The sequence below is a fragment of the Eriocheir sinensis genome, unplaced genomic scaffold (assembly GCF_024679095.1).
Source record: "Eriocheir sinensis breed Jianghai 21 unplaced genomic scaffold, ASM2467909v1 Scaffold77, whole genome shotgun sequence".
In the NCBI taxonomy this organism is placed as follows: domain Eukaryota; kingdom Metazoa; phylum Arthropoda; class Malacostraca; order Decapoda; family Varunidae; genus Eriocheir; species Eriocheir sinensis.
This window is the reverse complement of record NW_026112131.1, coordinates 484325-503154: the sequence shown is the minus strand read 5'-3', so window position 1 is coordinate 503154 and position 18830 is coordinate 484325.

The following is an 18830-nucleotide window of genomic DNA, read 5'->3' as shown; positions in this document are numbered from 1 at the left end:
TTTCCTTTATGCAATCCATCCACCTAATTCTGTCTCCCTTTCTCTTTCTTCTTTTTATATACTTTAATACTCATAACTTATTTTCTTTATACAATCCATCCACCCCTTTTTCTCAGGCTACCTCCCACCTTTTTTTCCTTCTACTTTCATTCTCGTTTACTTGGTTTTCTTTTCACAACCCATCTACTTCTTTTTTAGTTTCCCGGTTTCCTTCGATATGTTCCCTTATTCTCGTTGCATAGCTTTCTTTACACAATCCATTACCTCTTCTGCTTCTTCTATTTTTACCTCTTCCTTCTATATACTTCCATTCTCATTATTTGGCTTCCTTTACTCAATCCACACTCCCCTTTCTCAGTCTCCCCTTTTCTCTTCCTTACTTTATACCCTCTACTTCCGTTCGCATTACCTGTCCACCTTTATCATGATTACCTTCCCAACTTAAAGGAGAAAAGGGGAGTAAAATATGACCTCGTTTGCAGGATAAAAAGAAGACATGATGAAGAGGCTGATAAAACAAGATGAAAAATGAGTAGTCTGAGTTTTAAATGCCTCTTGCTACCTTATCATGGCTATACCAGCATAAAAGGAAGGAGTAAAGGCATTGAAATATGGTCTAATTTGTAATATATAAAACAGATAATTATAAAGACACTGTTGAAACAAGATGAAAAGATAATATAGGCTCCTTAATAAACGAGAAGACGCACTAAAACGAAATAATTTGAAGGAAAAGAAGCCAATTATGAAGGTGTTGATAGACAAAAATTGAAAAAGAATACCTGTTTCGGATGCTGCGGCCACACAGTCATTGTTACCAACCTGAAATAAACAAGAAAAAAAGTTAAAAAATGCACTAAAATACGGTATAATTTGCTGGTAAAAATATCAGGTCATTCTGAAAATCATGGTACAACACGATATAGGAGGAAAGAAAAACGTAATAGAGGCTGCTGTCCACTCTTTTATAACTGCTGAAAAAGTACACCAACAGGAAAAAGGTACTGAAATATGAGCTTATTTGCAGGATAAAATGGAGGTGATTATGAAGATGCTGATAGGAAAAAATTATAAAGGAGTATTAATATGGGTTTTAGATGATGCAACACGTCACCCACCAATCCTATCATCATCATCACATCTACCCTCTGTCATCACTATCATCTTCATCTTAACATTCTCACAGCATCCAGCAACCGTGGAGATGAAAAATTAAGATGCTTATAAGGTAGAAGAAGGAGAGATTACCCTACTTTACTTAATTACCACTAACTAATTAAACCTTCTTATTGTATCTATTAACTGTGGAATCATTGTCATCATTATCTTTATTACTATTATTATTATCATTATTATTATTGAAGTGTGGGGAATCATATAGGAAGAGAAGAACAGATGAGAGAAAAAGATAACAAGATAACAGGTGATAGCATATATAAGGTGTGATGATTATAATAAGATGGAAATTGAATGATACCTGAAGAAACAAAACAAAGGATGATAAAGAAAGGGAAGGAAGGAAGAAAGAAGATAAATTAGGGAAAAGGGAGAGAATAAAGTTACAGCGATGAAAGGGAGAATGAGAGGTAAAGAAAGGAGGAAAATGTACTGAGGGAAAGTAAAATAAAAGTAAATAAAATAGAGGGAAAAAGTCAATAGTATAGGAATAAACGAATAAGGGAAGAAATAAAGGAAAAAAATATAGGAAGAAAAAATAAAGTTGAATAGAAGGGAAGGAATAACAGTAAAGTGAACACAAGACTGACAGAGGAAAAAATGGAAGAAAAAGAGAAAAAGTGAAAATAAATGGAAAGTGAAAAAATAAAGTAATGAGAAAATAATGAAGCCAAGAAAAAAAGGTAGAAAAAAAAGAGAAAATATGAAGAAAAAATAAGAGGAAAAGTCAGTAAACTCTAAAGCAGAGGCGAAGACAGTGAGAAAGGAAGGATGCGAGAGGCGGAGAGTGGAGAAAAGAGAGGATTGAATAAAAGGAGGAGAGAGATCAATGGATTATTCAGGGAAACTGGCGTGGAAAGAGGGAGAGAGGAGAGAGCGAGGAGAAAGGAAAGAGAAGAGAAGAGAAGAGAAGGGAAGGGGAGGGAAGGGAAGGGGAGGGAAGGGGAGGGAAGGGAAGGGAAGGAAAGGAAGGAAAAGGAAAAGGAAAGGAAGGGAAGGAAGGAAGGAAGGAAGGAAGGGAAGGAAGGAAGGGAAGGAAAGAAAGGGTAAGGAAGGGAAGGAAGGAAGGAATAGGAAGGAAAGAAAGGAAGGGGAATGAAAGGAAGGAAGGGAAGGAATGGGAAGGATAAAGGGAAATGAAGAAAAAAAGGGAAGGAAGGGAAGGAAGGAAGGGAATGAAGGAAGGGAAGGGAAGGAAGGAAGGAAGGAAGGGAAGGGAAGGAAGGAAGGAAAGAAAGGGTAAAGAGGGAATGAAAGGAAGGGAAGGAAGGAATGGGAAGGATAAAACGGAAATGAAGAAAAGGGTAAGGAAGGAAGGAAGGAAGGAAGGAAGGAAGGGAAGGGAAGGGAGGGGAAGAGATGGGAAAGGTATGGAATGGAAAGGAAAAGAAAGGGTAAGGAAGGGAATGAAAGGGAAGGGATGGGAAGGGAAGGAAAGGGAAGGAATGGGAAGAGATAAGAAGGGGATATGAAGAAAAGGGTAAGGAAGGGAAGGGAAGGGAAGGATATGGAATAGGAAGGAAAGAAAGGGTAAGGAGGGGAATGAAAGGGAAGGGAAGGGAAGGGAAGGGAAGGGAGGGAAGGGAAGGGAAGGGATAGGAGGAAAGGGATCTGAATTAGGAAAACACGATAAAACTAAAACAACCGATAAATATGGCAAAACACACACACACACACACACACACACACACACACACACACACACACACACACACACACACACACACACACACACACACACACACACACACACACATAAAATCGTCCATAAATCGCACTACTAATTAAGCAACAGAAAAGAGAACGAAAAAAAAAAAAAACTCGCTTGCCTTCGTCTCATTATCTTTCCCCTTCCCAAGTACTTCCTTTATTGCTCTTTTTCCTTCCTTCCTTCCTTTCTTACTTTCTTCCTTCCTTCCTTCCTTTCTTCATTCCTTCGTTCCTTTCTTCCTACCTTTCTTCCTTCCTTCCTTCCTTCCTTTCTCCGTTCATCCATCTCTTCCTTCCTTCCTTAATTCCCGTCGCTTATTTCTCCCTCCTCCTCCTCCTCCTCCTCCTCCTTTCCTTCCTGACTTGCATTAATGACAAACAGTTATGAGGTTCTCTTCCTTAATGCAGACGTTTTGGCTTGATAAGGAGGAGGAGGAGGAGGAGGAGGAGGAGGAGGAGGAAGAGACTCGCATGCTAATTAATGGCCACTGGAGAGAAGGAAGGAAGAAGGAAAGCGGAAGATGAAGGAGGTATGAGTGGGAGGCAAAAAAAGAAGATGCAAAAGAGGAGGAGGAGGAGGAGGAGGAGGAGGAGGAGGAGGAGGAGGAAACATGGAAACATGGACTAGCAGGCAGCAGAAAGCCTGTTGGCTCATTACTAGGCTGCCTGCGTTCAGTGATTCAATCAATCCGTTTGCCATAGGAGTGGCTTGCAGGGAAGGATTAAATCACTTGTGTATCTACTCTTGGGAACGTTCAGTTCACTCCCGATGCAGCAAAGAGGCGATCAATGCGTTTCTTGAAGGAGTTGATGGTCTCTGCGCTAACAACTTCTGCAGGAAGGCTGTTCCAGTGGCGAACAACTCTATTCGAGAAATAACTCCTGCCGATGTCGGTATTGCATCGCTTTGCTTGAATTGTTTTTCCGTTGTTTCTTGTTCTCAGGTTGGTTTGTAGCGTGAAGAGTTTGGAGTGATCAACGTTGCTGAGCTTGTTCAGGTACTTAAAGACTTGTATCATGTCTCCCCGCAGGCGTCTCTTTTCCAACGTGAAGAGGTCGAGTCGCTCGAGTCGCTCTTCATAGGGCTTCGTCCTCAGTGATGGTATCATCTTCGTGGCGCGGCGCTGTACTCTCTCAAGTAATTCAATGTCTTTCCTGTAATTAGGAGACCAGAATTGCACGGCGTATTCCAGGTGGGGCCTTACCAGCGAATTGTACAAGGATAACATAACTCCCGGCGTCTTGTATTCGAGGTTCCTCGCTATGAACCCAAGCATTGTATTGACTTTCTTACAGGCGGACTTGCCGTGTTTTATTTGTTTCAAGTCACTGCTGATGGTGACCCCGAGGTCTCTTTCCTCTTGCACAACATGTAGTGGTTCGCCACCCATGTGGTATGTGTGGTTGCTGTTTCTGGATCCGATATGCATTACTTTACATTTGGCAGTGTTGAAGGACATCTGCCATTTTTCTGACCAACGAGTGATCTGGTCCAGGTCTCTCTGGATAATTTCGCAGTCTGCCGTTGTGAGGGCCTTCCCACCCACCTTTGTGTCGTCGAGAAATTTTGAAAGATTGGATTTCAATCCTAGTTCTAGGTCGTTGATATATATGATGAAAAGTATGGGTCCCAGCACTGACCCCTGTGGCACTCCACTTGTGACCGGGAGCCACTCGGAGGCCTGTCCGTTGAGTACAACTCGTTGTTTTCTTCCAGTGAGCCGGTCCTTGATCCACGCTATCAGATTGCCGCCTAATCCCGTCGACTTGAGTTTCTTGAGGAGTCTTTCGTGTGGCACTTTGTCAAAAGCTTTCTGAAAGTCTAGATATATAACATCGCTGGGGATATGATTATCCCAGTTTTCATAGATACCTTGGAAGAAGTCCAATAAACTGGTTAAGCATGAGCGCTTATTCCTGAAACCGTGCTGAGCATCGGAAATGATGTTGTCTTCAAGGAACCTAACGAGTTTGTCTCTGATGATCTTCTCGAGGATTTTTCCCGCCACAGAGGTCAGGCTGATTGGTCTGTAGTTTAGGGCCACACTTTTGTCTCCCTTTTTGTAGATCGGAGTTACATTCGCTTGTTTCCAGTCTTTTGGGATTTTGTTTTGTTGTAGTGACAGATTGTAGATGGTGGTGAGTGGCTTGAGGATTTGCTGCTTGAGTTCCTTGAGCAGCCTGGGGGACAAGTCGTCGGGTCCGGTGGACTTGTTTGTCTCGAGTTTGTCTAGGTACTTTTTCACATCCCGTTCGTCGACTGTGCCAATTTCTAGGGGAGTGATTCCCATCGGTGGGGTAGGGCTCTCGGGTATGGACTGGGTATTCTCGACCGTGAACACAGACGCGAAGTTTTTGTTTAGGATTTCGAGCATTTGTCTACTGTCCTGTGTTAGCACGTCACTTTCATCTTTTAAGGGACCGATATTGCTTTTTGTCTTCTTTTTGGTTCTTATATACGTGAAGAACTTTTTCGGGTTGGACTTGGCTTCGCGTGCAATTTGCTTTTCATAGTCGCGTTTACGCTGGCGAATGAGTGTTCTGCAAGCTCTGAGGCTTTGATGGTACTGTTCGCGTGCCTCGTCAGTGCCGTTTTCTTTGAGCGAGTTGTATGTTCTCTTCTTTAAATTAATCGCCCGTCGAACCTGGGTAGTCATCCATGGTGGGCTTGTGGCATTATTTGTTCTCCTGGTCTTCATGGGAACAGTTGTTCTCTCTACCTCCAGGAGTTTGTTCTTGAAGCCATTCCACGCTCCGTCCACAGGAGTGTAGGTCATGGGTTCCCAAGCTGTCTGGGTTAGCAGCTCACGAGCGAAACTAAAATTGGCTCTTTTGTAGTCTGGAATCTTGGACGTGTTTTCGGTGAGTTCATGGTCTGTTCTGATCTTTAGGCGGATTAGGTGATGGTCGCAACCATCCAGTTTTTCGCCGACTTGACATTCACGTGTGAGATCTGAATCACTCACGAGTACTAGGTCTAATAAGTTATTTTCCCTCGTCGGTCGGGTAACAATCTGAGTAAGAAAAGTGTCTTCTAACATTTCGAGCAATCTGTTACCCTCCCGATCTCCAATCATCGTGGTCCAGTCAATGTTGGCACAGTTAAAGTCTCCGATAATGACTGACTGTTTGTTTTGTGTTACAGTGTGGATTTCTTCGTACAGCGCTTCGTCGTCCGCTTCTTGTTGCTTTGGAGGTCTGTAAACGGTTCCAATCGTTATTTTGTTGTGCTTGCTAGTCTCCAGCTCAACATATACTGTGTCATATTTCTCTGAGTCTTCTTTGTTTATTTCCACGGCCAGGTATTTGTTCTTGACGTAACAGATAACACCTCCTCCTTTCTTGTGAAGTCTGTTTTTGTAGAAGCTCTCGTATCCCGGAATTGAGAATTCGGTCATTAGGGGGTCAGAGGTGGCCCATGTTTCGGTGATGGCAATCACGTCCGGACTTTCTACGTCAACGTAGGCAAGTAACTCATCCCGTTTGGGTATTAAGCTCCGCGAGTTGGTGTATAGGACAGAAATGTCCTTCTTGACTTCAGTGCTTCGAGGCACAGTAGTCCGGTGTCTGCGTGTGTTTTCTGTTGGGGGCGTTGGTGTATGATGGGCGGGCTCTACTGGTTGGTTGTTTACGATACTTTGGTGCCCCTCTCGCGCTCGGAGTTTTTTGAGTACAAAAGTACCTCCTCGTTCAGCAGCCTACCAAGCCGTGCTGAGCCAATCGCATTGAGGTGAAGACCGTCAGGACGGAAAAGATCGGGGTTATCAAAGAAATGATCCCACACATTTGCGAACGAAACTTCCTCGTCCTGGCAGAGGTGCTTCAGTCTGTTGTTGATGTTCGACGCCTTTCTGTGGAAGCCTGTGAAGGCGTTGATTCTCGGAAGAATCCCGGAGACAATGATGTGGCGTGACTTCTCCTTGAAGCGGCGGATTACTCGTCGGTAGTCGGCTAAAATTTCCTCTGTGCGCGTTGTTTGAACGTTGTTCGTGCCAGCGTGCAAAACAAAGAGTGTGTCCTGTTCCGTGCGGCCTGGGACGAGGTCTACCGCTTCTTCTATATCTTGTAGTTTTGCACCAGGAATACAGTAGCGTCTCCTGTTCTTGATACTTCGTCCACAGAACTCAGTCAGTTGTTTTCTAACAATGCTGTCACCCACCAGTTTTATGTTAACCTTGGTGTTGACCCTTGATCCGTTGAAGTGTGATCCGTCTTCACAGGAGACGGCTGGGAGGATTGCCTTCCGTCTACGCCTGTACACTAGGGAGGAGAAGGAGGAGGAGGAGGAGAAGGAGGAGGAGGAGGAGGAGGGGAGGAGGAGGAGGAGGAGGGGGAAGGAGGAGGAGGAGGAGGAGGAGGAGGAGATGGAGGAGGAGGAGGTGAAGAGGAGGAGGAGGAGGAGGAGGAGGAAGTGGAGGAGGAGGAGGGGAGGAGGATTAGGAGGAGGAGGAGAGGAGGAGGAGGAGGAGGAGGAAGTGGAGGAAGAGGAGGGGAGGAGGATTAGGAGGAGGAGGAGGAGGAGGAGGAGGAGGAGGGGAGGAGGAGGTGAAGAAGGAAGAAGCAGAAGAAGAAGATGATGATGATGATGAGGAGGAGGAGGAGGAGGAAGTGTAGGAGGAGGACGAGGGGACGGGAGATGGACGTGCAGGCAGCGTGGAAATTGGAAGTTGAAGAAGAAGAAGAAAAAGAAGAAGAAGAAGAAGAAGAAGAAGAAGAAAGAAGAGGAGAGGGGGCAGGCTGGGTGAGGAGAGAGGAGGAAGGGTGGTCTAACTTTCAGGAGAGAGAGCGCGCCTTGGAGCGGGTCAGAACAGTGGTAGGGGTGGAGAAGGAGGTGGAAGAGGACGAAGCGGAGGTGGAGACAGATGTACTAAGAGACGAAGAAGAAGAAGAAGAAGAAGAAGAAGAAGAGGAGAAGGAGGTGGAAGAGGACGAAGCGGAGGTGGAGACAGAGACGAAGAAGAAGAAGAAGAAGAAGAAGAAGAAGAAGAAGAAGAGGAGAAGGAGGTGGAAGAGGACGAAACGGAGGTGGAGACAGATGTACTAAGAGGCGAAGAAGAAGAAGAAGAAGAAGAAGAAGAGGAGGAGAAGGAGGTGGAAGAGGACGAAGCGGAGGTGGAGACAGATGTACTAAGAGACGATGAAGAAGAAGAAGAAGAAGCGGCGGTGGCGGGCAGCGGCGTGTTTAGGTGCATGAGAGCAAGACACTTCGACAAGCCCTGCTCTAAATCTGAAATCCTAATCTCCATGAGACAGTGTCTGCATGACTCCGCACCCTTGTCATAATATTGTTGAGCAAATCGCCCCTCGCACCGGGAGCATTTGCGTAGTGGTGGGGAAGGCATATCTTTGGTTTATTTATTACTTTTTGACTTAAGTCAGCGAGAATGAGTGGCGAAGGGTCAGGTGGAAACCATTAACCGCGTCGGCTCGTCCAGGTGTTCAGATTAAGGCTAATCTCCAGGGAATATTCGCGGCCGGGTCGGGAGGAGTCGGAGTATTTATGGCCCTGAAGGAAACAAAGCGAGGGGCTGGACAATGGAAAACGTGGCGCTAAATACTAGGAAAAGCCTAGGAAAAGTCAAGGAAAGTCTAGAGTAAGCACTATAAGGTATGTAAGGGCAAGATAGTGCAGTGATTATATCAGTAGACTTAGCGTTCGTTGGGTTGTAGGGTAGCAGTGGTCGAGGTGCCCCGGCCGTTCCACGCGGTGTCCGGGTTTCCTTTGTGTGTGTCTCCGCGGCACTACACTACACTACTCTACACTACACTAGCACAACGAGGTAGCACAGTACACGACGACGTAATTAGCGCGATGATGTTGTAATAGCACAACGATGTTAACACAACAATGGGCAAGACTGTGAACGGTAGGTCTCCATATAATGCAGGGAAGCAGTGTGTTGTGGAGGCGGCTGGCTGAGCAGCAGCGAGTGTCGATGACCTGACCTCAAGGAAGGCTGGGTCACGACTGAGGAGGAGGAGGAGGACATGACAGAAGAAACATTGAAATCTCCCAAGATGGACATTTCAGCGAAGGGAGAGGGTCAAGATGCGTTCCACTTTAGAGTTCAAATAATCAAAGTGTTTTACATAGTTAGTAGAGTTTGGTGAGAGATAATCAGCACAGATGTATTTAGAAATTGAATGACAATGAAGGCTTCGCCAGATGGGGGAAAATTCAGAAGAGTCAAGGTCGTGGAACGAGAGTAGTGATGTCGTTGCGCAGAGGCGCAACGACCTGATGGAGTGAATTATCCTTAAAACTGTGAGGACACCTTGCCTGGTCAAACTCTTTCGCCTCTGCCTATCAATATCTACCTTTCCTTCCTACTGGAAGTACGGAGTACACAGCCTAAGAAGGGTGACCGTTCCAATCCCTCAGACTACCGCCCTGTAGCTTTACTTTCCTGTTCATTCAAAGCTTGAATCAATTAGCCGGAAGATTCAAACGCACCTTTCCACGTCCAACCTTCAATCTGATCACCAGTATGTGTTCCGCAAGGGGCGTTCTACTGGCGATCTTCGCTCTTAACTGATTCTTGGTTATCCTCTCTTAGCCGTTTCGGTGAAACTTTTCAGTTGCACTAGACAAATCGAAAGCCTTCGATAGAGTCCGCAAGTCTTTGCTTTCTAAACTGCCTCTTTCGGATTCTATCCTTCTCTCTGTTCCATTATCTCCAGTTTCCAGTCCGGCCGTTCTATCTCTGCTGTGGTAGACGGACACTGTTCTTCTCATAAACATATTAACAGTGGTGATCCACAGGGCTCTGTCCTATCACCCACTCTTCCTGTTATTCATCAATAATCTTTCCATAACAATCTGTCCTATCCACTCATACGCTGATGACTCCACTCTATTATTCATCTCTCTCAACAGAAGACCCTCTCAACAGGAAATACATGACTCCAGGCTGGAGGCTGCAGAACACTTAACCTCAGACCTTAATATCATTTATCCAGGAAAACCTGTGTCTTCAATGCCTCAAACACCCAATTCTCCAACCATCAACTCCACACAATCTTCCAAACACCTATCCATTCTTCGATAACACTCAGCTGTCACCTTCTTCAACACTAAACATCCTCGGTCTATCCTTAACTCAAAATCTTAACTAGAAACTCACATCTCGTCTCACTAAATCAGCTTCCTCGAGGTTGGGCGTTCTGCATCGTCTCCGCTGTTCTTCTCCCTGCACAGTTGCTATCCATATACGGGGGTATTGTCCGCCCTCATATGGAGTATGCCTCTGACGTGTGGGGGGGTCCAACACAGCTAAATATAGTTTGAACAATCTTCCCTCATCTGTATTTCCTCCTGCCTACGACTTGAACTCTTTCAAGAGGAGGGTATCAGGACACCTCTCCTCCCGAGTTTGACCTTGCTTTTGGCCTCCTCTTCTGATTATTTTATGGGAGCAGCGATTAGCGGGCTTTTTTTGTGTGTGTGTGTGTGTGCTCTTGAGCTGCCTCCTTTGTTGTAAAAAAAATCTTCACTCTTTCATCCCTCACGCTGGTAAATCCTGACAATCTTCCTTCTTCTGTATTTCCTCTGCCTACGACTTCAACTCTTTCAAGAGAAGGGTATCTGGACACCTCTCCTCCCGAAATTGAGCTTTCGGCCACCTCTTGATTCTTTATGTGAGCAGCGAGGTGCGGGCTTTTTATATTATTGTTTACTTTTTACTGTGCCCTTGAGCTGTCTCCTTTGTTGTAAAAAAGAAAAGGAGAAAATATATTATGAAAGCCGTGGAAAAGGAAATGAAGGGCGAGAGGACGATGTAAGGAGAAAAGAAAGAAACAGGAATGCAGAAACAAAGGAAAATGAAAGCAAATGAAAGCGGAGTGTAAGGATGGCATGAAGAAAAGGGACTGAAGCTAACAAAAAGTATGAGGGAGAAAAAGGAGAAAGATGCCGGAGAAATAACACACACACACACACACACACACACACAAGAGAGAGAGAGAGAGAGAGAGAGAGAGAGAGAGAGAGAGAGAGAGAGAGAGAGAGAGAGAGAGAGAGAGAGAGAGAGAGAGATAGAGAGAGAGAGAGAGAGAGAGAGAGAGAGACAGAGAGAGAGAGAGAGAGAGAGAGAGAGAGAGAGAGAGAGAGAGAGAGAGAGAGAGAGAGAGAGAGAGAGAGAGAGAGAGAGAGAGAGAGAGAGAGAGAGAGAGAGAGAGAGAGAGAGAGAGAGAGAGAGAGAGAGGACTTACATAGATTATATAGAAAATCTCCTCTGGTGACCACTACAGGACCCCCATGGTCCAGACTTGGTGGTCTGTCCTAAACCTAAGTGATTTTACATTAATCAGAAGACTCCAAAACGTTGCATTTCTACTCTAGTTGATATTAAGTTGAAGGAAGTGACGGTCGAGCTTATTTTTGAAGGAGTCAATCGTGTTACACTGGACCACTGATGATGGGAGCTTATTCCATTCTCGCACTACAACGTTTGTGAAGAAAAATTTGGTGCAGTCTGAATTTACTTGTCTACATCTGAGTTTTACGCCATTGTTCCTCGTGCGCAAAGTGTCATCGATCATAAACAAAGTTGATCTGTCTACATTCGTGAAACCATTAAGTATTTTAAAACATTCGATCAGTTTTCCTCGGGGGCGACGTTTCTCAAGAGAGAACATGTTAAGGGTAGAAAGCCTTTCTTCGTAGGATTTGTTGCGCAAGGAAGGGATAATTTTCGTTGCCCGACGCTGAACACCTTCTAATTTAGCAATATCCTTTGCATGGTGGGGAGACCAAAACTGTACCGCATAATCCAAGTGGGGTCTGACTAAACTGTTGTAGAGCGGGAGTATTACATCTTTATTCTTAAATAAAAAGTTTCTTTTAATGAAGCCCAACATTTTGTTCGCTTTATTTGCTGCATCGATGCATTGCTGTGAGAATTTGAGGTTTGACGCGATTTTGACCCCCAAGTCCTTGACGCATTGAACGCTTTTGAGTTTAACGCCGCGCATTTCGTAATCAAACTTTTTATTCCTCGTTCCAACTTGAAGGACCTGGCACTTGTCTACGTTAAAGGGCATCTCCCATCTATCCGACCAAGCTGAAATTTTGTGCAAATCGTCTTGGAGGCTTTGCCTGTCTTCGTCAGTGAGAACCGAGTTACCAATCTTTGTGTCGTCTGCAAATTTACTAATGCGGTTATTGAGTCCAACATCCACGTCGTTGATGTAAATAATGAAGAGCACTGGGCCAAGAACCGAGCCCTGAGGGACGCCACAAGTGACAGGCGCCCACTCTGAGTTAAATCCGTCAATCACTACTCTTTGTTGTCTGTTGCTCAACCAATTCCCGATCCATTGGTTTACCTGACCGTCAATACCTATTTGCTTTAATTTGTAAAGTAATTTATGATGCGGGACTTTATCAAACGCTTTCTGGAAATCAAGATAGACTACGTCCAGTGATTTGGTTACGTCATAAACAGTGAAGAGGTCGTTATAAAAGGTTAATAGATTTGATAGGTAGGATCTTTTGTTTCGGAAGCCATGTTGTGAGTCCCCAATTAATGAGTGGCTTTCAAGGTAACTCACAATTTTGTCTCTAATTATGCCCTCAAGTAGCTTACCTACAACCGAAGTTAGACTAATGGGCCTGTAATTACCTGGTACTTTTTTGTCTCCTTTCTTAAAAATCGGTGTCACGTTAGCCTTTTTCCAATCTGAAGGGACAATGCCTTGTCGCAAGGACATATTGAATACGGTTGTGAGGGAGGAGAGTATTTCCTCTTTGTTTCTTTCAGCAGAGTTGGATATACTTTATCAGGTCCAGGACTTTTATTTGTTTTAAGTGATTTGAGGGCTTTAAGGACTTCATCGGGTTTTATTTCAAAGTTAGACAATGCATGCTCGGGATTTACATTAGTACTGGTGTTGGTGGTGGTGGTGGGAGGACTGTTATTATTAAACACCGAGGAAAAGTAATTATTTAATAGGTTTGCAACGTGTTGGCTGTCAGTCACTAGTGCACCGTCGCTGTTTGTTAAAGGTCCAATTCCACTTCTGATCGCCTTTCTGTTGTTTATGTAACTGAAGAAGGATTTCGGATTATTTTTACAGTTGGCTGCAATATTTTCTTCATATCTACGCTTTGCCTGATGCACTAATCGTTTTACTCGTCGCCTTGCATCATTGTAAAGTCTAATGTTTTCGGGCGTGCTTTGGTCTTTCTTTAACCTGTAAGACAATTTTCTCTCCTTGACTGAGTGTTTAATTTCGCTATTAAACCAAGGTGGACTTTTATTAGTGTTAATTCGCTTCTCGCACAAGGGGACAAATGTGTCCTGCTGAGTGAGTAAGTGATTTTTAAAGTTTAGCCAGGCGTCCTCTGCATTGCCGTCATCTGATAGTTGCATATCTATTAGTTTTCGTCGGATTTCTACGAAGTTGGCTCTTTTGAAATTGGGCACCTTTACTTTATTTTCAGTCACCGATGTTTGAGCTCTAATGTCAACGCGCACTAGTTTATGATCGCAGGAACCGAGGTGTTCTCCTACCGTGACATTACTGACTAGGTTATCTTGGGTCGCTATAACAAGGTCAAGTATGTTATTATGTCGAGTTGGTTCAGAAACCATTTGGCTTAGATAATTTTCCTCTAGAAATTCGATCATTCTATGGGACTCACCTTCTGTACCTGACAGTGTCGCCCAGTCGATATGGGGAGGTTAAAGTCTCCTAGTATCAGTGAGTCGCTGTTATTAAGTGACTGCCTTAAGACGCTGTACATTTCAAGATCGCCATCAAGTGATTGCCCGGAGGCCTGTAAGTGACAGATATATTTGAATTGACTTTTGCAATGTTTACTCGCACGCACAAATGTTCAACGTTACTGTTTCTTGGTGTTTTGTCAGTAGGTTGCAAGTAGCTTTTGACAAAAGGGCGACACCACCCTCTACGGTTTACACGATCATTGTTGAAGAATCTGTAGCCATCTATGTTGTATTCGGAACTTAAATCAATATTAGTGGTGTCGATAAATGTTTCAGTTATAGCAATTACGTCAAAGTTTTCTGTCAGAGCAAGACATCGCAGTTCATCAAATTTGTTTCTTAGGCTACGCGCATTGAAACTAAGGACTCTTAGGTTATCTTGAAGCTTGGTAATAGAGAGAGAGAGAGAGAGAGAGAGAGAGAGAGAGAGAGAGAGAGAGAGAGAGAGAGAGAGAGAGAGAGAGAGAGAGAGAGAGAGAGAGAGAGAGAGAGAGAGAGAGAGGAGAGAGAGAGAGAGAGAGAGAGAGAGAGAGAGAGAGAGAGAGAGAGAGAAGAGAGGAGGAGTTAGGAGAAGCCACCCTGAGGAGAAAAGAGAAAGGAGAGAGCAACCTCTCTCTCTCTCTCTTTTCCTTTTCATTATTTCTCTTCTGTTTAAGTTCTCATTTCTTGAACATCATTTCCTTTCCGTTTCTGTATGATAACATCTTCTATAATCATGCATTTCATATTTTCTTCTCGTCTCTTCCTAGATTTATTTTTCACTTCTATATTCGTACTACTTTCCTCTCCTTTCCTTTCCTTTGTTTTCTTTCCCTTTTCGCTCCTTTCATTAATACAAGAACCCACACAGACTTGGCAATACAAAAATAGGCCAGTCGTTACATTCATGGCAGTTCCTAAGGATAAATCATTCACCAGCTTCCCTCTACATCCTGTGCTTCCTTTTACTTATCTCTCCTTTCATTAACACAGGGACCCGCACAGACTTGGCAAGACAACAATAGGCCAGTCGACACATTAATGGCACCTCCTGAGGGTAAGTCATTCGCCAGTTTCCTTCCTCATCCATACATCTATATAAACCTCCATTACAACCTTTTAATCATCTTCGCCTCAATAACAAACCTGTATCATGTGTTCCGTTCATCCTCTCTATCCTCTTCGTGAGTCTGTTCTTGTCTATCTTTTTCCTGGACTTAAATCTACCCAACTTATAGCCACCGTTGCGAGTCGTAATGGTCATAAGTACTCCATTTAAACCGCTCATATTAATCTCTTTATCCCATTGAGAAGCTTCAGTTAGATTTACACAAAGAACACAAATTTTCAAAGAATATATATTAAGCCTCTTCTTATCATCCTCTATTCGGTGAGTTTCTCAGTGAAGGGATGGGAAGGAAGAGAATTGGAAGGGAAAGGAAGGGAAGGGAAGGTATGGGAAGATAAAGAAGTGGAAGGGAAAGGAAGGAAAAGGAGGGAATGGGAAGGCAAAAAAGTGGATGATAAGGGAAGGGAAAGGAATTAAGGGGAAGGAAAAGAATTGAAGCAGAGGAGAAGGGAAGGGAAGGGAAGGGAAGGGAAGGGTAGGGAAGGGAGGGGAAGGGATGAAAAGGAAAAGAAGTGGAAGGGAAAGGAAGAGAAGGGAATGGAATGGAAAGAAAGGAAAGGAAAGGAAAGGAAAAGAAAGGGAAGGGAAGGGAAGGGAAGGGAAGAGAAAGGGAGGGAAGAGAAGAGAAGAGAAGAGAAGAGGAAGAGAAGGGAAGGGAAGGGATAGGGAAGGGAGGAGAAGGGAGGGGAAGGGAAGGAAAGGAAAGGGAAGAGAAGGGGAGGGAAGGGAAGGGAAGGGAAGGCAAGGGAAGGGAAAGGAAGGGAAGCGGTCACTCTTTTCTGTACTTATTCGAGGAACTCTAAATCCTTATTATTTTCAGGGTACAAACACTGAAGAGTCATCCTGGTGAAGCCTAATCGGTGCCAGATACAATATAGAGACAATTTCTGCGCTTCTGGTATTAATGTTACTATAAATTAAGACTAAAACTGTAGCACGGTAGCGGACAGTAACACAGCGATTATTGGTGCAGAGATTAGGACTTACACGCTCACACTCAAATCCGTTTAACCCTTTGGCTGCGGATTTCCTACAAGAAGACCTCACGAAGCTACAAAAATGGAACAAAAAGTGGCTGCTACAATTCAGTGAAAAAAATATAAAGTCCTGTACCTTGGAAGGGGATATCCAGCACACCAATACCACATGGGAAACACTCCACTATCCACAAAAGAGGCAGAGAAAGACCTGGGAGTATATGTTTCCAGGCTACCAGTAAAGGCTAAATCCGTGCCAATTGCAGCGGAAGGGTTAACATTTGAAATTACCTAAAAATACAGAAGTTTACGTTTAGTTACCGAGATGATTATATTTTTTTACATTTTTTAATCACTTTTGACACCAGAGAAAGCGGTCAAGGGGGAAAGAAAAAGAAATGCAAGGAAGGAAGCACACAGAACACATATAATTAAACATTTAAAACACTGGTAAGGCGCCGTACCGAATGTCTACTATTGTTCAGGTACACATAATGAAAAGTGTCGCTCCTCTCTGCTGCTTCGTACAACTTTACTTTAATGGCAACGACCCAGTGTTAGTTAAGACACAATTTGCTCCTACTCAATCCACGCTATATAGGAGCCATTTGTCAGATTGTTTCTCTAAGTGGTCATGAGTGTTTCCAGTTATGACAGACTTAAAAAAAATATTACAGCTGATGTTAGGAGTAAAGGCGAAGGAGAGGTGAGAGAAGAGAAGGAGGAAAAAGAGGAATGGAGAGAAAAGTAGAGAAAGGAGAGAGGAAACTTTGCTCCCTTTAATTTCCCCATTTAATTTCATTCAATCTAATTTTATTTAACTCCCTCTTTCCTTCGCCTTCCCGTCATATTTCCTTGTTGACTGTAGGCGCATTTTTTCCTTGTTTCCTTTCCCACCCCAGTTTTTCCTTTTAAACATTTTTTTCTTCTTATCCCATTCCGAATTTCATCTTCCGTATTTGTCTTTTTTCCATTCATTATTTCCTTTCATTTCCAATTTAATTTCTATTTGAGCTTGTATTTTCCTTTCTTTCTCTTTTTCCTCTCTTTTTCACACGCCACCCGCTGAGATTCACTTTTTACATTTTTTCTCCGCCTTTCACACTTTCCCTTCCTTTCCATTTCAACCTTTCCCACCCTACCCATCTTTTACCTTACCCTTCTCATCCTCCTCTTCTCCTCTCTCCTCTTACACGGCCGGCCATTCTAAACTTGCTAACTTACCCGGTTTACCCTTTTTTGCGCCTCTCCTCCGCATCATTTCTCAAACTCTCTCGGGAAGCGCCTGAAAATCTGCTCCTTGCTTCGTTTTATGGCGGCAAGAGCGAGAGAAAGTGGAGTGAAAGAGAGCGAAGGAGAGGGAGAAAGAGAGGGAGTGAAGTTGTAAAGAGGAGAGTGGAAGGGAGTGGAAGGGGAAAGGAGGTGAAATTAGAAAGAGTGCAGAATGAGAAAAAAAGAGGAACATAAGAACGTAGGAGTCTGCAGGAGCCCGGTAGGCCTATACAAAGCAGCTCCTGTGACTCTAACCCCATTTAATATCAGTGTCCATGAATTTATCTAGTCTGTTTTTGAATGCGTCAATTGTATTGGCACTCACCACATGACTGTTCAGCTTGTTCCACTCATCTACCACTCTGTTAGTAAACCAGTTTTTGCCTATGTCCCTGTTGAATCTGAATTTATCCAGTTTAAACCCATTACTACGAGTCCTACCCGGTTGTTTTACCATCAGAACCTTATTAATATCCCCCTTATTAAAGCCCTTCATCTATTTATAAACCTCTATCAAGTCACCTCGCACCCTTCGCCTATCTAGAGAATGCAAGCTTCTTAACCCCCTGAATCATCTTAGTCATCCTCCTCTGCACCGATTCTAACATTTTGATATCCATTCTATAGTAAGGTGACCAGAACTGAACCACATAATCAAGATGAGGTCTAACTAATGCTAAATATAGTTTGAGGAAGACTTCGGTGCTTCTGTTGTTTATGCTCCTTGAAATGAGTCCCAGTACCCTGTTTGCTCGATTTCTAGCTTGAATGCATTGTGCCCTTGGACGGAGATCAGAGCTCACTAAGACCCCTAAGTCCCTCTCGCACCCAGACCTGCTTATGGGAGTGTCATTTAAGCAATAGTTATGTGAGGGGTTGTTCCTGTCTACACTCAGAATAGGAGAGAGAGGTAAAAGAGAGGGAGGAAAGGGGAGGTAAGAATGGAGAGAAGGGAATGGGAGGGAGGAGGGGAGACACGAGAAAAGGAGCAGAAGAAAAAATGGAAAGGAGAAACCGAAAGTGGGGAGAGAGGGAGAGGGAGTAAAGTCTAAAGAGGAGAGAGCAGGTGGAGAATGAAGGGAGTGGAAGAGAGGGAAAAGGAGACAAAATATATGCAACAGGAGAAAAAAGAAGAGGAGAATGCGAGAAAAGATGAAGAGGAAGAGAGAAAGGGGGTAAAGCGGTAAGAAAGAGAGGGAAGGTAGGAGTGAAGGTAGGGAAAGAAAGAGAAGGGAAACTAGAGAAAAAGGGAAATAAAGGAGAATAGGAGAGAGACGTGTTCGGAGGAGAGATGAAAGGATAAAGGGAGAAACGAACTGATGAGAAATATAGAGAAAGGAGAGAGGAGATTTTACATATAAAGGGAAGGAAGAGGAGGAGGAGGAGGAGGAGGAGAGGGATGGTAAAAAGTAGGAAGGTGAAGGAACGGAAAGATGAAGGAAGAGATGGAGGAGGTGTGAGATGTGATGGAGGAGGAAATGAGGAGTGACGGAGGAGGAAATGGACGAGAAAAATAAAGGTGAAGGAACGAGAAGATAAGAGGGAAATGAAAACAGGTAAAAGAAAGAAAGAAAAAGAAAATACTGAAAAAGGGAAGATATAGATAGAAAGATAGATACACAGAGAGAGTAAAGGGGAAAAAGAGGAGGAGCTTGAAAGTTTTGCTTCTGAAGGGGAAAGACAGCGAGGGCTTCTGAGTGTTGGTCTTCAGAGGGGAGAAGAGAAAGGGCTGCAGCGTCTCTTCAACACCTCTTTAACTTCACTCTTCTACATCAGTGCAGCAACTTTTTTCAGCGTCTCCAGTCATCGCATATCTTTTCAGCATCCTTTTGTATCTGTTCTGTATTTCCCTTCTGT